This window comes from Gymnoscopelus braueri (assembly GCF_963280865.1).
Source record: "Gymnoscopelus braueri genome assembly, chromosome: 14".
Classification (NCBI taxonomy): Eukaryota; Metazoa; Chordata; class Actinopteri; order Myctophiformes; family Myctophidae; genus Gymnoscopelus; species Gymnoscopelus braueri.
In genome coordinates this window covers 40,566,256-40,578,466 of record NC_137619.1, presented here as the reverse complement: position 1 = coordinate 40,578,466, position 12,211 = coordinate 40,566,256, and the positions used below count along the sequence as shown (strand labels likewise).

At 44.5% G+C, this 12,211-nt stretch overlaps 1 protein-coding gene across 3 annotated transcripts in view; it reads right to left on the bottom strand.

The window, feature by feature from the left end:
- macrod2 (mono-ADP ribosylhydrolase 2) overlaps positions 1–12,211 on the bottom strand; it is a 763,167-nt gene that overhangs the window by 78,826 nt on the left and 672,130 nt on the right. The window lies entirely within an intron of this gene.

Sequence of the window (12,211 nt, the reverse complement as noted above, 5' to 3'; positions counted from 1 at the left end):
CAAAGATTTGGATAACGGTATAAGGATAACATATAGATAGGGGAACAGCAGCTAAAAAAAACGTTTTTATAGCAGCAGACCATAAAACAGACTGCCATGCTAAATGAGGACTTGCTATGGCTAAAATCTATGATATGAAGGAAGAAAGTCTAATATGGCAGAAAAGGAAAACATATATTATTAGGTTAGGAAGTGTGTTCGTGAGAAAGCTAAGGAGAAACCATCTCGATCTGGTTTCTTTTGTACTGTGGCTCTCATTCCACTCACTGCAGCAGCAGCAGAGACATGGAGTGCCTCAAGGTGGTTTCCTAAGCTCTGGAGAGTTTCAACGGGGTGGAGCAGCAGACAGGGTACTCTTTTGGGTACAGTTAAGTGGCACATGAGATTCATAACATGTTAACCCATTAAGACCGGGAACGCATCAGTGTCACTTTTAGATTTGAGCTAAAAAGCATTATTTTACACTTTGGCTATTCAAAAATAGCAGATATGCACGCTCATAGCGCGGCACCGAGTGCCGCGCTATGAGATGGGGGTCCGCGGCCAAATACATGTACATTTTGGGGTCCTTGACATGAAAAAGTTTGAGAGCCACTGACATAGCAACATGAGTTTTTTCAAAACACTGCTGTTAGGATTTAGAAGACATTTTGTAGAATCGGAACCTCAGGCCTTAATGGGTTAATCAAATAAGGCAGAGTCTAACCACGGACGTTTTTTGGTAAATTAATGCAAGCTCCTGGAATTCTTATGAAAGTCTTATGGGCACAATTGGCCAATTTAGAGTATACACACTGCAGCGGTGTGGCCTAAAAAAAGGATGAAGCTTCATAACACGGCTGTGTTTCAGTAGGCTACTCCATTTGCTGAGGTGCACCATTACCTGCTTAACACATGGACTGCCATGGACGTAATATCACGTCGTCTCAAATCCAACGCTTCACTGCCAAAACATAATATTACGTCATCATTAAAAAAAAATCATGTTTTAGTGATTACGCTAGAGGGCGCTCTTCGCCGATCTATGAATGATTAGCCTGGTTCCAGACGAATCTGCCATTGCAAAAACAATGTGCCCTGTGGCAGATTAGGTCTCCCCCTCCGAAGTTTTGAGGGACCAATCAGGGCCCAGTATGCAAATATGGGGCGGGTTTTATCACCAGAGGCATTTTTTTTATTTGCCCCTCGGAAATGCAGGTTCCACACAAAGATTCCAGACTAATATCTACGTAGTGATATTAGTCTGGCCATGCCAGGCTAATGTGATGCCTTGACTTCGAGAGAAGGATCCACCCGGAAATGACGTCATCCCCCAAAAAACTATCACCCAATCTCTCTGGAAGGTTCGAACCTTGGCTCCCCCTGGCGTTAGTGTCGAAGTGTCCTTGAGCAAGATGCAGAATCCCCTAACCCTAACTGCCTCCGTTGTCTGTGTTTTCAATGTATGTGTTATCTATTTTAGAAGAAAAAAATACATATTTGGGACCAGCATGATATATTATATATGGGGTGCTGTATACTGTAAAATAATGATAGAAGGCTGTAGAGAAGACCAGGGTGCTGTATTGTATATGAAGATCATGGTGCTGTGTTGTTATTTATATGAAGGCCAGGGTTATGTAATATATGGTTCTCAAACCTTTTCGTGCCAAGGACCCCCAAATTGATATGTGTTTGGCCACGGACCCCCACCTGAAAATATGTTGAGCCAGGGACCCCCAGAAGCAAAGATTTGTGTTAAAAGTTTTGGCCTTTAAAACAAAAAAAAAGATTTCAAGATTTGCATACATTTTCTAAATGTTGTCAAAAATAGCAGATCTACAAGCTCATAGTGCGACACTCGGTGCCACGCTATGAGCTTGTATATCTGCTATTTTTGAATAGCCAAAGTATAAAATATGGATAAAGGGGTTAAGATGATTGTGAAGCTTTATTAACTAATTTAGCTGGGGACCCCCTGGTATCCCCCCACCAAGGACCCCTGTATACTGTATGAAGACCAAGGTCAGGGTGCTATACTGTATATGAAGACCAGGGATGCTGTACTACTGTATATGAGGAGCAGGTTGCTGCCAGTCCTATATTCCGTAGTACAACTTGTACACCATATCTAAATCACAGAGTTGTTGTTGTTGTTGGATTTGATGAAACTGGGAGGGGAAACAACAAGCCTTCCATTCCGATCACGACTGTGCATTCTGATGGGTTTAACACAGGGGCTGTGCATAGAGAGAAAGCCTCTTTTCTGAAGAGAATCTAATATTGAATCCGGGGAGACGGCAAATGAATACAAGATTGTGTCATCAGCTATAGCAGAGTGATATCAATGCAGTAAGGGGAGGGGGGGGTGATTCTCCCCGGTCTTTCTGTTTTGCATGGTCTCCTTCAGAGAGACCGTAATATATCTATATTAGTGTCAGTGTCCTCTTGCGTGTTTGCCATGCTAAAGCCCCCGGGGTAGATCCACCATGCTAGCACACACTTAAAAACACAGCGGAATCGCTGGTGGAAGGGCCACGTTTACACGCTGGAGACACAATTCAGTCCAGCAGATCAAGAGTGCACATAAGGGAGGGAACGGAAGTGCTCCTAAAAACAGGCAGCTCTGTGTGCTTTTCAAAGAACAATCCCCAGCTAAATGGATTCAAAAAGGTCTCCCAGAACAACAATACTTCGCTAAAGTGCACCTAATTAGCATGCCTAGTGGAATGTAGCATTATTATGTTCCTTCCCTGAATGTGAATCAAGCAATTTTCCTTCTCTGCAGATCAGATAAAGAATAAAAAAAATGAAAAATCTTTAAAACTTTTCTTTTGCTTGTATCAAATAACTTGTCGACTTCTTGGGGGGAATGTCTGCAGGCTACAGAAATAAAAACGAGGAGATTTGAGAGTTAGCAAAAATGGGCTCATAAAAAGATAGGGAATAAAGCAGAAGATAATATTAGCCAATGTGTTCACATGTTGTGTAATCAAATAAAAATATACAAACACACACAAAAAGAGAAATAGCTGTTTTTGCAGTTTATTTCAACAGCTAATACCTGAGATGATAAATTAGGCCTTCCTATTTCATCAGCACGAGATGGAACAAGGTTGCGTTTTTCTTTATATATCACCAGCAGAGCAGGATGTAGCTGTATTTCAATGCGGCAACACATTAGCCCAAGGTGCTGAGGTAGTCCGTGTCTTGCATGATGGACGGCCATACGGTGTAGTTGCACCACAAACTAGTGTTTCCCTGCCAATCTGAACACCCCCCCCCCCCCCGCCCCCCCCATCCCAACACCTCACCCACCTTACTCAAGACGATCCCAGGAACTCTTCAATCAATACGGAATCTGTTTCAGTCCGCCGCCCGCTTAGAAAATCAATGTCCTCCCTATTTCTAACACCGTTTTCCAAGGCTGTGACTGCGAGCTTCCTGAAACCTGACTGCGCTCCATGAGCACCATGCGGACGGTTCGTTATCTCCAAGCCCCGGTTCCCCCCAATGGGCAACCGCAGGAGATGGGTGACACTTCCTTAAAGCGACAACAGTGCAACACGGGGCGCTGAGCCCTAGTGTAATTAATAACACAAATAAAACATCCCTTTATATGTGCCTTTAGAAAGACAAACAAACAAACAAACAAACAGGGTTGAGACGGAGGCAAAGAAGGAAAAAAAACAACATACAGCGGCAGAAAGGGGCTTGATGAACGAGCAGCATTGCTAAGTGACTAACGTCAGGGGATAAGAGAGTATTTTCCCCCCTGTTGTTAATACTTTAATAAACAAGGACATCCACTATATTCAAAGTAATGTATGCAGTCTAGGTACTAATTAATGTTCTTGATAAATACACACCGTTAAAGACGTGTCGGGGGACTAATTAGACGAGTGGAGGGAGAGTCGCGAGGCATGCGACGACATCACCGGGGGAGTGGGGAGTAAATAGGGGAGAGCACCCACTCTGTCTTGTGGCAGAGCAAGGAGGACCGGCCCCCCGCTCCCACTTCCATGGAAAATCCCCCCCCCTCCCTTACCCAATCCCTCCGCCAAGAAGGAAACCGCGGGCAAACTTAATACGCCGAGATCCATAAGTAGCATCCAGTTGATACATCAGCGGCGAAATAATTAAACGCAATTCATCTTTCGCTGGCAAACGGCCACTTAAAACAGCGTCTGAGCTGTAAAGAGGGGAGGGGAGGACGGGGTGGGGTGGGGAGGGGGTGCCACTGAAGATGAAAAACAACAGAGGGTGGTGCGTAGGGACATGAATCCGGCCCCGCTAGCCTGCCTGTCTTATCCGTACCTCTAACCAGGTCCAGGTGGACATTTTCACTCCCTCTTCACTGCCAACTCCCTACAAAGTGGGTCAGCTTAGCCAATAGAAACAGAGAGGGAGAGAGAAGGAGAGAGAGAGAGAGAAAATGAGAGTGAGAGAACACTCATAGAGATAAAGAATTCAACGTAATCCATGGGTGTTTGCTAACAGCGCCAGGACGGTGGGACTTAAAACAACGAATGGTGAAGGGGCTCAACTCCCAAAACAAAATTCGTAGTCCTAGCTCCAACCGCCTGAACTCATACCGCACACACGCAACGTAATGAGAACGTGTCAGACCAGCGACACCGAGGAATAAAGCCCCGCGTTGACCCCGTGACCTCTGGAAGTGCACTCTTTTATTACCATTCTGCATTGCCTGTGCCGTGACCTTTTCAAATCCCTCTTTAAAGGTTGTGTGTTCCTGTGTCTGTGGGCCGCGCGGGCTCCGCAGGAGCAGCCGGGCTGAGTGAGTGCACCTCGCCTCTCCGCGGGGTGACCTACAAAGCTATTGTATTAAAAGAATCGCATTTATCACCTCCACTCCATGCTGCTCCGCTGTTTTCTTTTCTTTTCTTTTTTTTTACCTGCTGCTTGGGAGAACGTAACCCTGGCTCATACTCGAGTGCTCAAGGCACTCAGCACTTCCAAAAGGTTTTTCTAGGCACGACCGGTTAGAAGGGGGATCTCTGAACAGAGAGCCCATCGCTTGGCTGCGTTGAGATAATGCTATTCAGGAGCCACTGAAAGTTTAATCAGTCTGTGATATGTCTGTGTTGAGCTGTCTGAAACACAGAGTGGTGCTAGTAGAGGCTGCGGCTGGTCAGCGATCCCACAGAGCCTTTTAGCCCGTAGAGCTGCCACTGTCCTTTCTAAATGATTCAGCAAACATTTCCCTTTCCTCTCAAGGCAACGGGAGAGCGTTTGATTCCACTGAACGGCGCACTAAACAAGCCTTTGCTCCCCTCAAAACACCCACTTTCAACCTGGCATGTCATGTCATCATAGCGGCAAAATCTTTCAAACATTTTCAACAATTTCAAAAACATTTCCAGGAATTTACACATTTTGAAAAGTAGCGCAAATAGGCACCAATCAGCTCATCTGGAGCAGTTAGGGGCGATGGGGATCGAACCAGGAGCCTTCCAGTTCACAAACAGCCTCTCTACATTCGCTCCTGAGCCCATAAGCCACTGCCGCCCCCATTTTTATACACCAATATAAATTCAATATGGTATGTCACAACAACAGGCACATCTGTGTTGAGAAACCACTCGCACATACTGTACTCTGTATATCAGTGATACTTCCATAGAGACTTCCATTCTTCATTTAGATGGTGTCATGCGATATGAATCACATTTTCCGCACTGCAGAGGTAATGATCTTACCAACTGCTTTGCAGAAGCGTTGACACAGTGCCAGACAGCTAGGTTTCTTCTCCAGGCCAGGACCAGGCGAGGCTCAGTGTTAGAAAGGTTAATCTGCAGGGGCCTCGACACATTATGCGTTCCAGGTTCAGAGGCTTTATTGTGGTTGAAGATGTCAACTCACTGGGTTACCCGGGCCTTATAGAACTACCAGGGGGCACCTCAAGATAATGGAAAGCAGGGACAGCGCTGAATCGTAAAGCATGCCCCATCCTTAAAAATTATTAGTCATTCCCAGTGGCACCTTCGCTTATCCCTGTATCCCCCTGTGTCGCGTTGTATCCTGATGAGAGCAGAGGACTTCTTCACGTGGTGGGGCAGACCACTTGGGGATAACACCTGAGAGGACAATTGTTCCAGCCTGCCTGTCAGCACGTGGCCCCCCTGCAACAACAGGCCTGATTATCCACATTCAACGTGAAATTTGCTCCCATACACGGCAAACCCTCGATTGGGTCGATTTTTTACACTCTCTGTGTTAAACGAACACTTTGGATTTTGCTGGGCAGTAGTAAGCAATATTTCTCTTTGGACTGAACCATATAAAAATAGATTACTTTGTTTTTACAGTTGACTGCAGCAGGGACCACAACATGTCACACACCTCAGACTCACGAAGAAAAACAAGCGGGAAAAACAATTAACTAGAAACCATCTCTCCAATAGAGGGGCACAGAACCGTGGGCAAAACGGAGCCATAATCCAATTAAGATATTTACTGGAACCATGGAAAGCTAATGAGAGGACTATGACATGTATGTGGGGGTGGGGGGGAGGATGGATTTTTTCCCCCCACAAACTGTTATCCTTCTACCCTTCTGGAATAGTTTTGTTTTGCTTCCCTCATCTCATCCGCTGATCTCCACGCTGAGTCTTATCGCTAATTCCTCCAAGAAGTCGAGCAACAATGAGATGAATGATTAAAAATAGACGTTTCGAGGAAAAACCTTAAATAGGTTAAATAAACAGTGGAGCACCGATGGGCATAACATGACAAGCCGTCGCGCTAACATGCTAATTTCTCAGCACTGTGCACAGACAAACTATTTATAGCAGCGGGTGTAACAGGGGCTGTGACGGGCATCTCTCTCTGCACCAGGCATATGCCTGCGCTCCTGACATGCACTGCTGTATAAACCTGCATGCTGATGTCTTGCAGGCCTAAACGTACAGACGCGCATGTTGACGGTTGGCGTACACACGGATGGTTATGTGCATCCCAAATATGCTGTGTGAAAAGCTCTAGCTAAATCTGTCTAGGTTTTTTTTTTTTTTTTTTTTGCCCCCGTCCTTGTCTAACCTGAGATGGCGTCGGCATGCTGATGCCAGTCTGAGAGCCTGTGGCAGGCTGGAGAGAACCGGTTGGGGGGCTGGCGGGCGGGGGGGTTGGGGGGGCGGGGGGTTTGGAGAGAGAATTGGATTGGGGAGAGAGAGAGAAGGTGGCCCTGCTGAAGACAGAGGCAGATGGCAGGATGTGCGCGCATTGGAATAGAGACTTCACTTCCTGCACCGCGCCCACCAGCAGGTCGACGGGGTCAACAGACAGCTTAACGGCCGCGGCCCACGCTGTGCAGACAGGGAGAGGACGGGTCGGTCTTTTATCATTAAGACGTGATGAAAAAGGAGCAGAGTGAAGATCACAGCAGCATGGGGGGGGGGTGTGGGGCGGAGGGGCTGGGGGGCTGGGGGGGGGGGGTGTAGGAGAATTGAAAGGTATATCTCTCTCTCCTGCCTTCACATATCCCAGATAAGGAGCCTGAGCTTGACGGCGCGCGTTCTTTCCTGTCATTTGCGTCTTTCGTTTGATTGAGCTTTAATGGGGTTTCTTTTATGGACCGCAGCCTTTTTGTTTTTCATTATGGTTTTCTAATTAAGATTCAATAGGTGCCAGTGCAAAAATGAAACCGAGCTATTTGTCGAGTATGAGGGCAAAACTTCAGGGAGAGACTCAGTCGCCGACGCGTTTGTAAAATTCAAAGAGCAAAACGTATCAAATTTTTACCTCCATGCTGTTTTCCACTGAGATGAAACAATTCATACCTGCTGTGTCAGGTCTCTCTTTTTGAAGATGGGAGGTGCCAAAAATATAATGTACACCCCACCCCCACCCCCCGAAAGGTGAAACAGTTTTGCATATCCAAAAAACTAAAGCGAATGGATAAAAGTAACCAACGTCCCATTAAATATAGTCAACATAAAAAGTAGAAGAAAAAGCCAGGATGCTGCATGTATAATCTGAACGCTGGAACAGCGTATGCGTTCGTCTATGGCATCAATTTAAAATGCATTACCACCACGCAGAATGATAACACTTATTTCCATTCTCTAAAACTGATGAGTGTCTGTGCCATCCCTGGAATGTGAATGAATGAAGCAAGCCCAAGGACAAGGAGGAGTATTTCAAATGAGTTTGACATTTAGCAGGAGGCAGCTTTGTGCAGTCTGCGATTCGGAATGTGTTTAGGAATATGTGCCAATTAGACATTCATGTTATGTTCCCCATGCCCCCCCACAATCATTAATGTAGTGGTCTGATTCATTCTAATTAACTGCTTTACAAGACATTCAAATTTATTGGAGAGAACGGCTGGACCCTGGGGGCAAGTTAAAGAATAAAGAAATTTAATTTCCACACACAGTATGTACTGTAATGCTTCCCTGCATGTGCGTTGCTTTACTCAACAAACAAACGTTTGTTTGGTTGAATAAAGCACGGGATGGCGTTATTTTCTGTGCGCAGACATTACCTTCATTTACTTTGAACTATTTTGGTCCAGCATCGGTTTATATCAAGAATTGTATGGATGCATAACCTACCAATTTTTACACAAGCAATTAAAAGTTGCGTAAATGAGCCAGAGTTAGCCTAAAGCTAATGGAGATCTCTGTATCTGCCTGTCTACCTGTGTCCCTTTTATGCCCATATGGAGAACTCTGTACATTATCTGTCAGGCCTTGTCCCATTTATGCCCATATATGGAGATCCGCTGATGTCATCAGTATATGCCAATATATTGGCATCCCCATATATTGGGCATATCTGTCTGATCGGCGGTTCTGGACAACCGCATATCCGAACTACTCGATGGCGGGCACCACACTCCCTTGAATCAAAATCCTTGTCCGATGTATTCTGCGAGTTTGAAGTCGGTCAGTCACATACAGTATATGCACATCCCTATACATGGGCATAGCTGTCGGAACTGTGGCTCTGGACAATCGGATCTCCATATATGCCTATATATGGGTGTATCGGGTTTGTTTATGTCACTATAATTCATATATAACCATAAAAAAACCTGATATGCCCATATATAGGCATGACTCAGACATAACCATAAACAGTATATGTGTGCCCATATATACTGTAGATATAAGTCTACAGTATATATGGGCACACATATACTGTTTATGGTTATGTCTGAGTCATGCCTATATATGGGCATATCAGGTTTTTTTATGGTTATATATGAATTATAGTGACATCCCTATATATGGACATATCTGGATTGTTTAGGATTATGTCTGAGTCATAGTGACGTGCCTATATTTGGGTGTATCGGGTTTGTTTATGGTTATGTCCGAGTCAGAGTGACGTGGCCGGCCGGCGACCTGCCGGCCCTCACAGTAGCCAATTTTAATATAGGATTCGTCGTACGACAAAATATATAGGCTTATGATGTTAAAAGGCAAGGCAAACATGCAAGCCATTATGTGTGATTGAGTCATGTTTGACACATGTCAGTGGTTCAGTCGCAGTGCTGAGAGGATCTCGCTGCCAACATTCCAGAGGAAGAAAAGACACATGTGAGACATGTGAAAGACATTTCTAAAGCGTTTGGTCAGTGTGCTTTGGACACCGCGATTAAAACATCCTGGGTTATGTAGTGCTATAAAAAATCAGTGGCTATAGCCAGCTGTCAGGAGACATTTACTGGACTCCCAGAGGCGTTGTGAGCGGATCCTCAAGTCTCATGAAAAGGTTTGGAGGAAATCGTTTTCACCCCCCCGACACGGCAGGAACGTTTCCAGCATGAGGATTACGGTTCAGCTTCCATCTGTGTGACAGGCAGACAGGGTACTTAGCAGACAATTCTAATCTGTTAAATGGTAATAAAAGGCACCATCATGCAGCTCAAGCAAGTGTGAGGTGGACCTGACAGAGGTTCTGTCTGCCTGATCAGCTGGGAGCTGACCAGAAGTAGACGGCCTGTGAGCTTGTAGATTTGCTTTTTACTGTATGCTATTTTACATTTCTGAACTTTTTTGCCCAAAATAGGAACGGCCGGGGTAATGAGGTCCAGAGGTCAGACTTGAGAGCACATAAAGTTTTGTGGCGACTCATTTATCTGGGCTGGTGTTCAACCCCCATATAACTTTACACGCGTAAGACAGGTCTGTTTATCGCACCAAACCCGGAGAGACTCTCACTGCAGTAGGAACGACATCAAAACAGGACTGCTTTTTTTATGTTCCTCTACTGTATATGCTCTGAGAAAGAAACCAAACCCAAAACCCCAAAAGAAATACGCTAATAAGCTCAACATCAAACCCCCGGCATCCTGTCTGCCGGTGTCAATCTGGGGTAGGGTCTGGTCGGCCGGAGGCGGATCTGAGGTGTCATGGTCCTGATGGGGTGTCTCCGTCCTGATGGACGGAATCCATCAGGGATCTCATTATGCTGGTCTTTTTAAACTCAACTCAGTGTCCCGGCTATTCACTCAGAGAATGTCCCTCCCGGGACACCTCAAGACCCAAGAGGGGTCTGGAGGCCGGGGAGACCAATCAAATGTCACGTGTTGCTGAAAGACTGAAGGACACAAACCAGAGTTATTATAACCAATCTTCTGAATTGTGCGTCTATTTTGTGAACTCGCTCTAGGAGAGCACCCACTCATGTTGTTTCCGCTATTTCATTTCAATATATACTGTATATATATATTTTTTTATTATTTATTCTCCTCAAAACTTTGGACTGGTCCAAATCCTTCATGAATAAACCTAGAAGCTTCATTCAAACGTTGAAATATTCAGCTTCTTTAGGAATCAAGGAGATTCTTAAAATGTTTTATACTTTTTGAAATAATTAACTTTGAAAAACTAAAATGTTATACCGGAAGTCAATAGAGAGAAAACTAGAAAAGGCTGCTCCGCAGAGCGGATATCTCTGCCAGGCTGGGTTGCCTAACCAGGGCTGTGTTAAGTCATGGGTTGACTCCAGAGATCATGTGTACATTTAGAAAATAACTCATTGTTGTGCAACAGTGTCTAAAATAGGCCCTGTCCCCCAAACTTTGGAAGCCAATTATAGGCAATCAAAAGGGTTAAAAAAAATCGATATGACACATGACTCCAGAGATAATGTAAAGCAATTTATGAGAGTTCTGTCACGTACACACTGACATACAGTATCAGACACACACACACACACACACACACACACACACACACACACACACACACACACACACACACACACACACACACACACACACACACACACACACACACACACACACACACACACACACACACACACACACACACACACACACACACACACACAAAGTTTCAAACATAATTCTCCACCACCCGGCCATGGAATATTTAACTCCATATTTGGATGTCAATATGATGTCAGAACACACTATTTCTTGAGGAATAGTACCTTTTAGTTGCAAATGTTCTTCAAGAAGTTACAGAGGAAAAGCGTGTTATCATCTTTGGATTGATTTTTATGTAATTTATTATTACAATAATTACAATTATGGTTGTCAAATGCTCTGTTTGTCTCTAGTGGTTCAAAACCCTGCACACACACAAACAATAAACAATCTTGTAATGTCAGTAATGTTCACGTTCACTGGTCACATACTGTTTGCCCTGTTATCAAAAGCTCAGACAAACAAATTGAAGGGCAAATCAATTTCGCAATCTGATGAATCACCAGGCAAAAAATAGCAGTGATTCAACAGTCTGAAAATATTATCTTCTCAGATATTCGGGTCTGTGAGACAAATAGTAATTAATTTTGGTATCCAAGCAACTGCAACTGTGTGACAATCACATCTATATGCCAGCCACATTGTATATTATTTAATTAATACTGCTTTAATTAACAGCCATGCAGTATGTTTACATAACATAAGCAAGTAGCTAAAACACAAATGATCTAAACATGTTTCAATGTTTCATTTCCTGTGAAGATTTTAGATACACGGAGACGAGTAAAATCGACTGCTCAATTAATTCTGAGAGTACAAACGGAACAAAAGGGACTCTATACAGATCCATTGGTCCCCGAATGAACACTCACGATTTTACAGCGTATTGACGACAAAATCCTCCCTTCCCATCAATGACATTAAAAGGTACGCGGAAATTAGACGTCTTATCACTTCTCCCCAGATTGGGAGGTAGGCTGGCTGACGACACAAAGAATGAAAGGTTTTCGAGGTGGATTTAGAGCAACG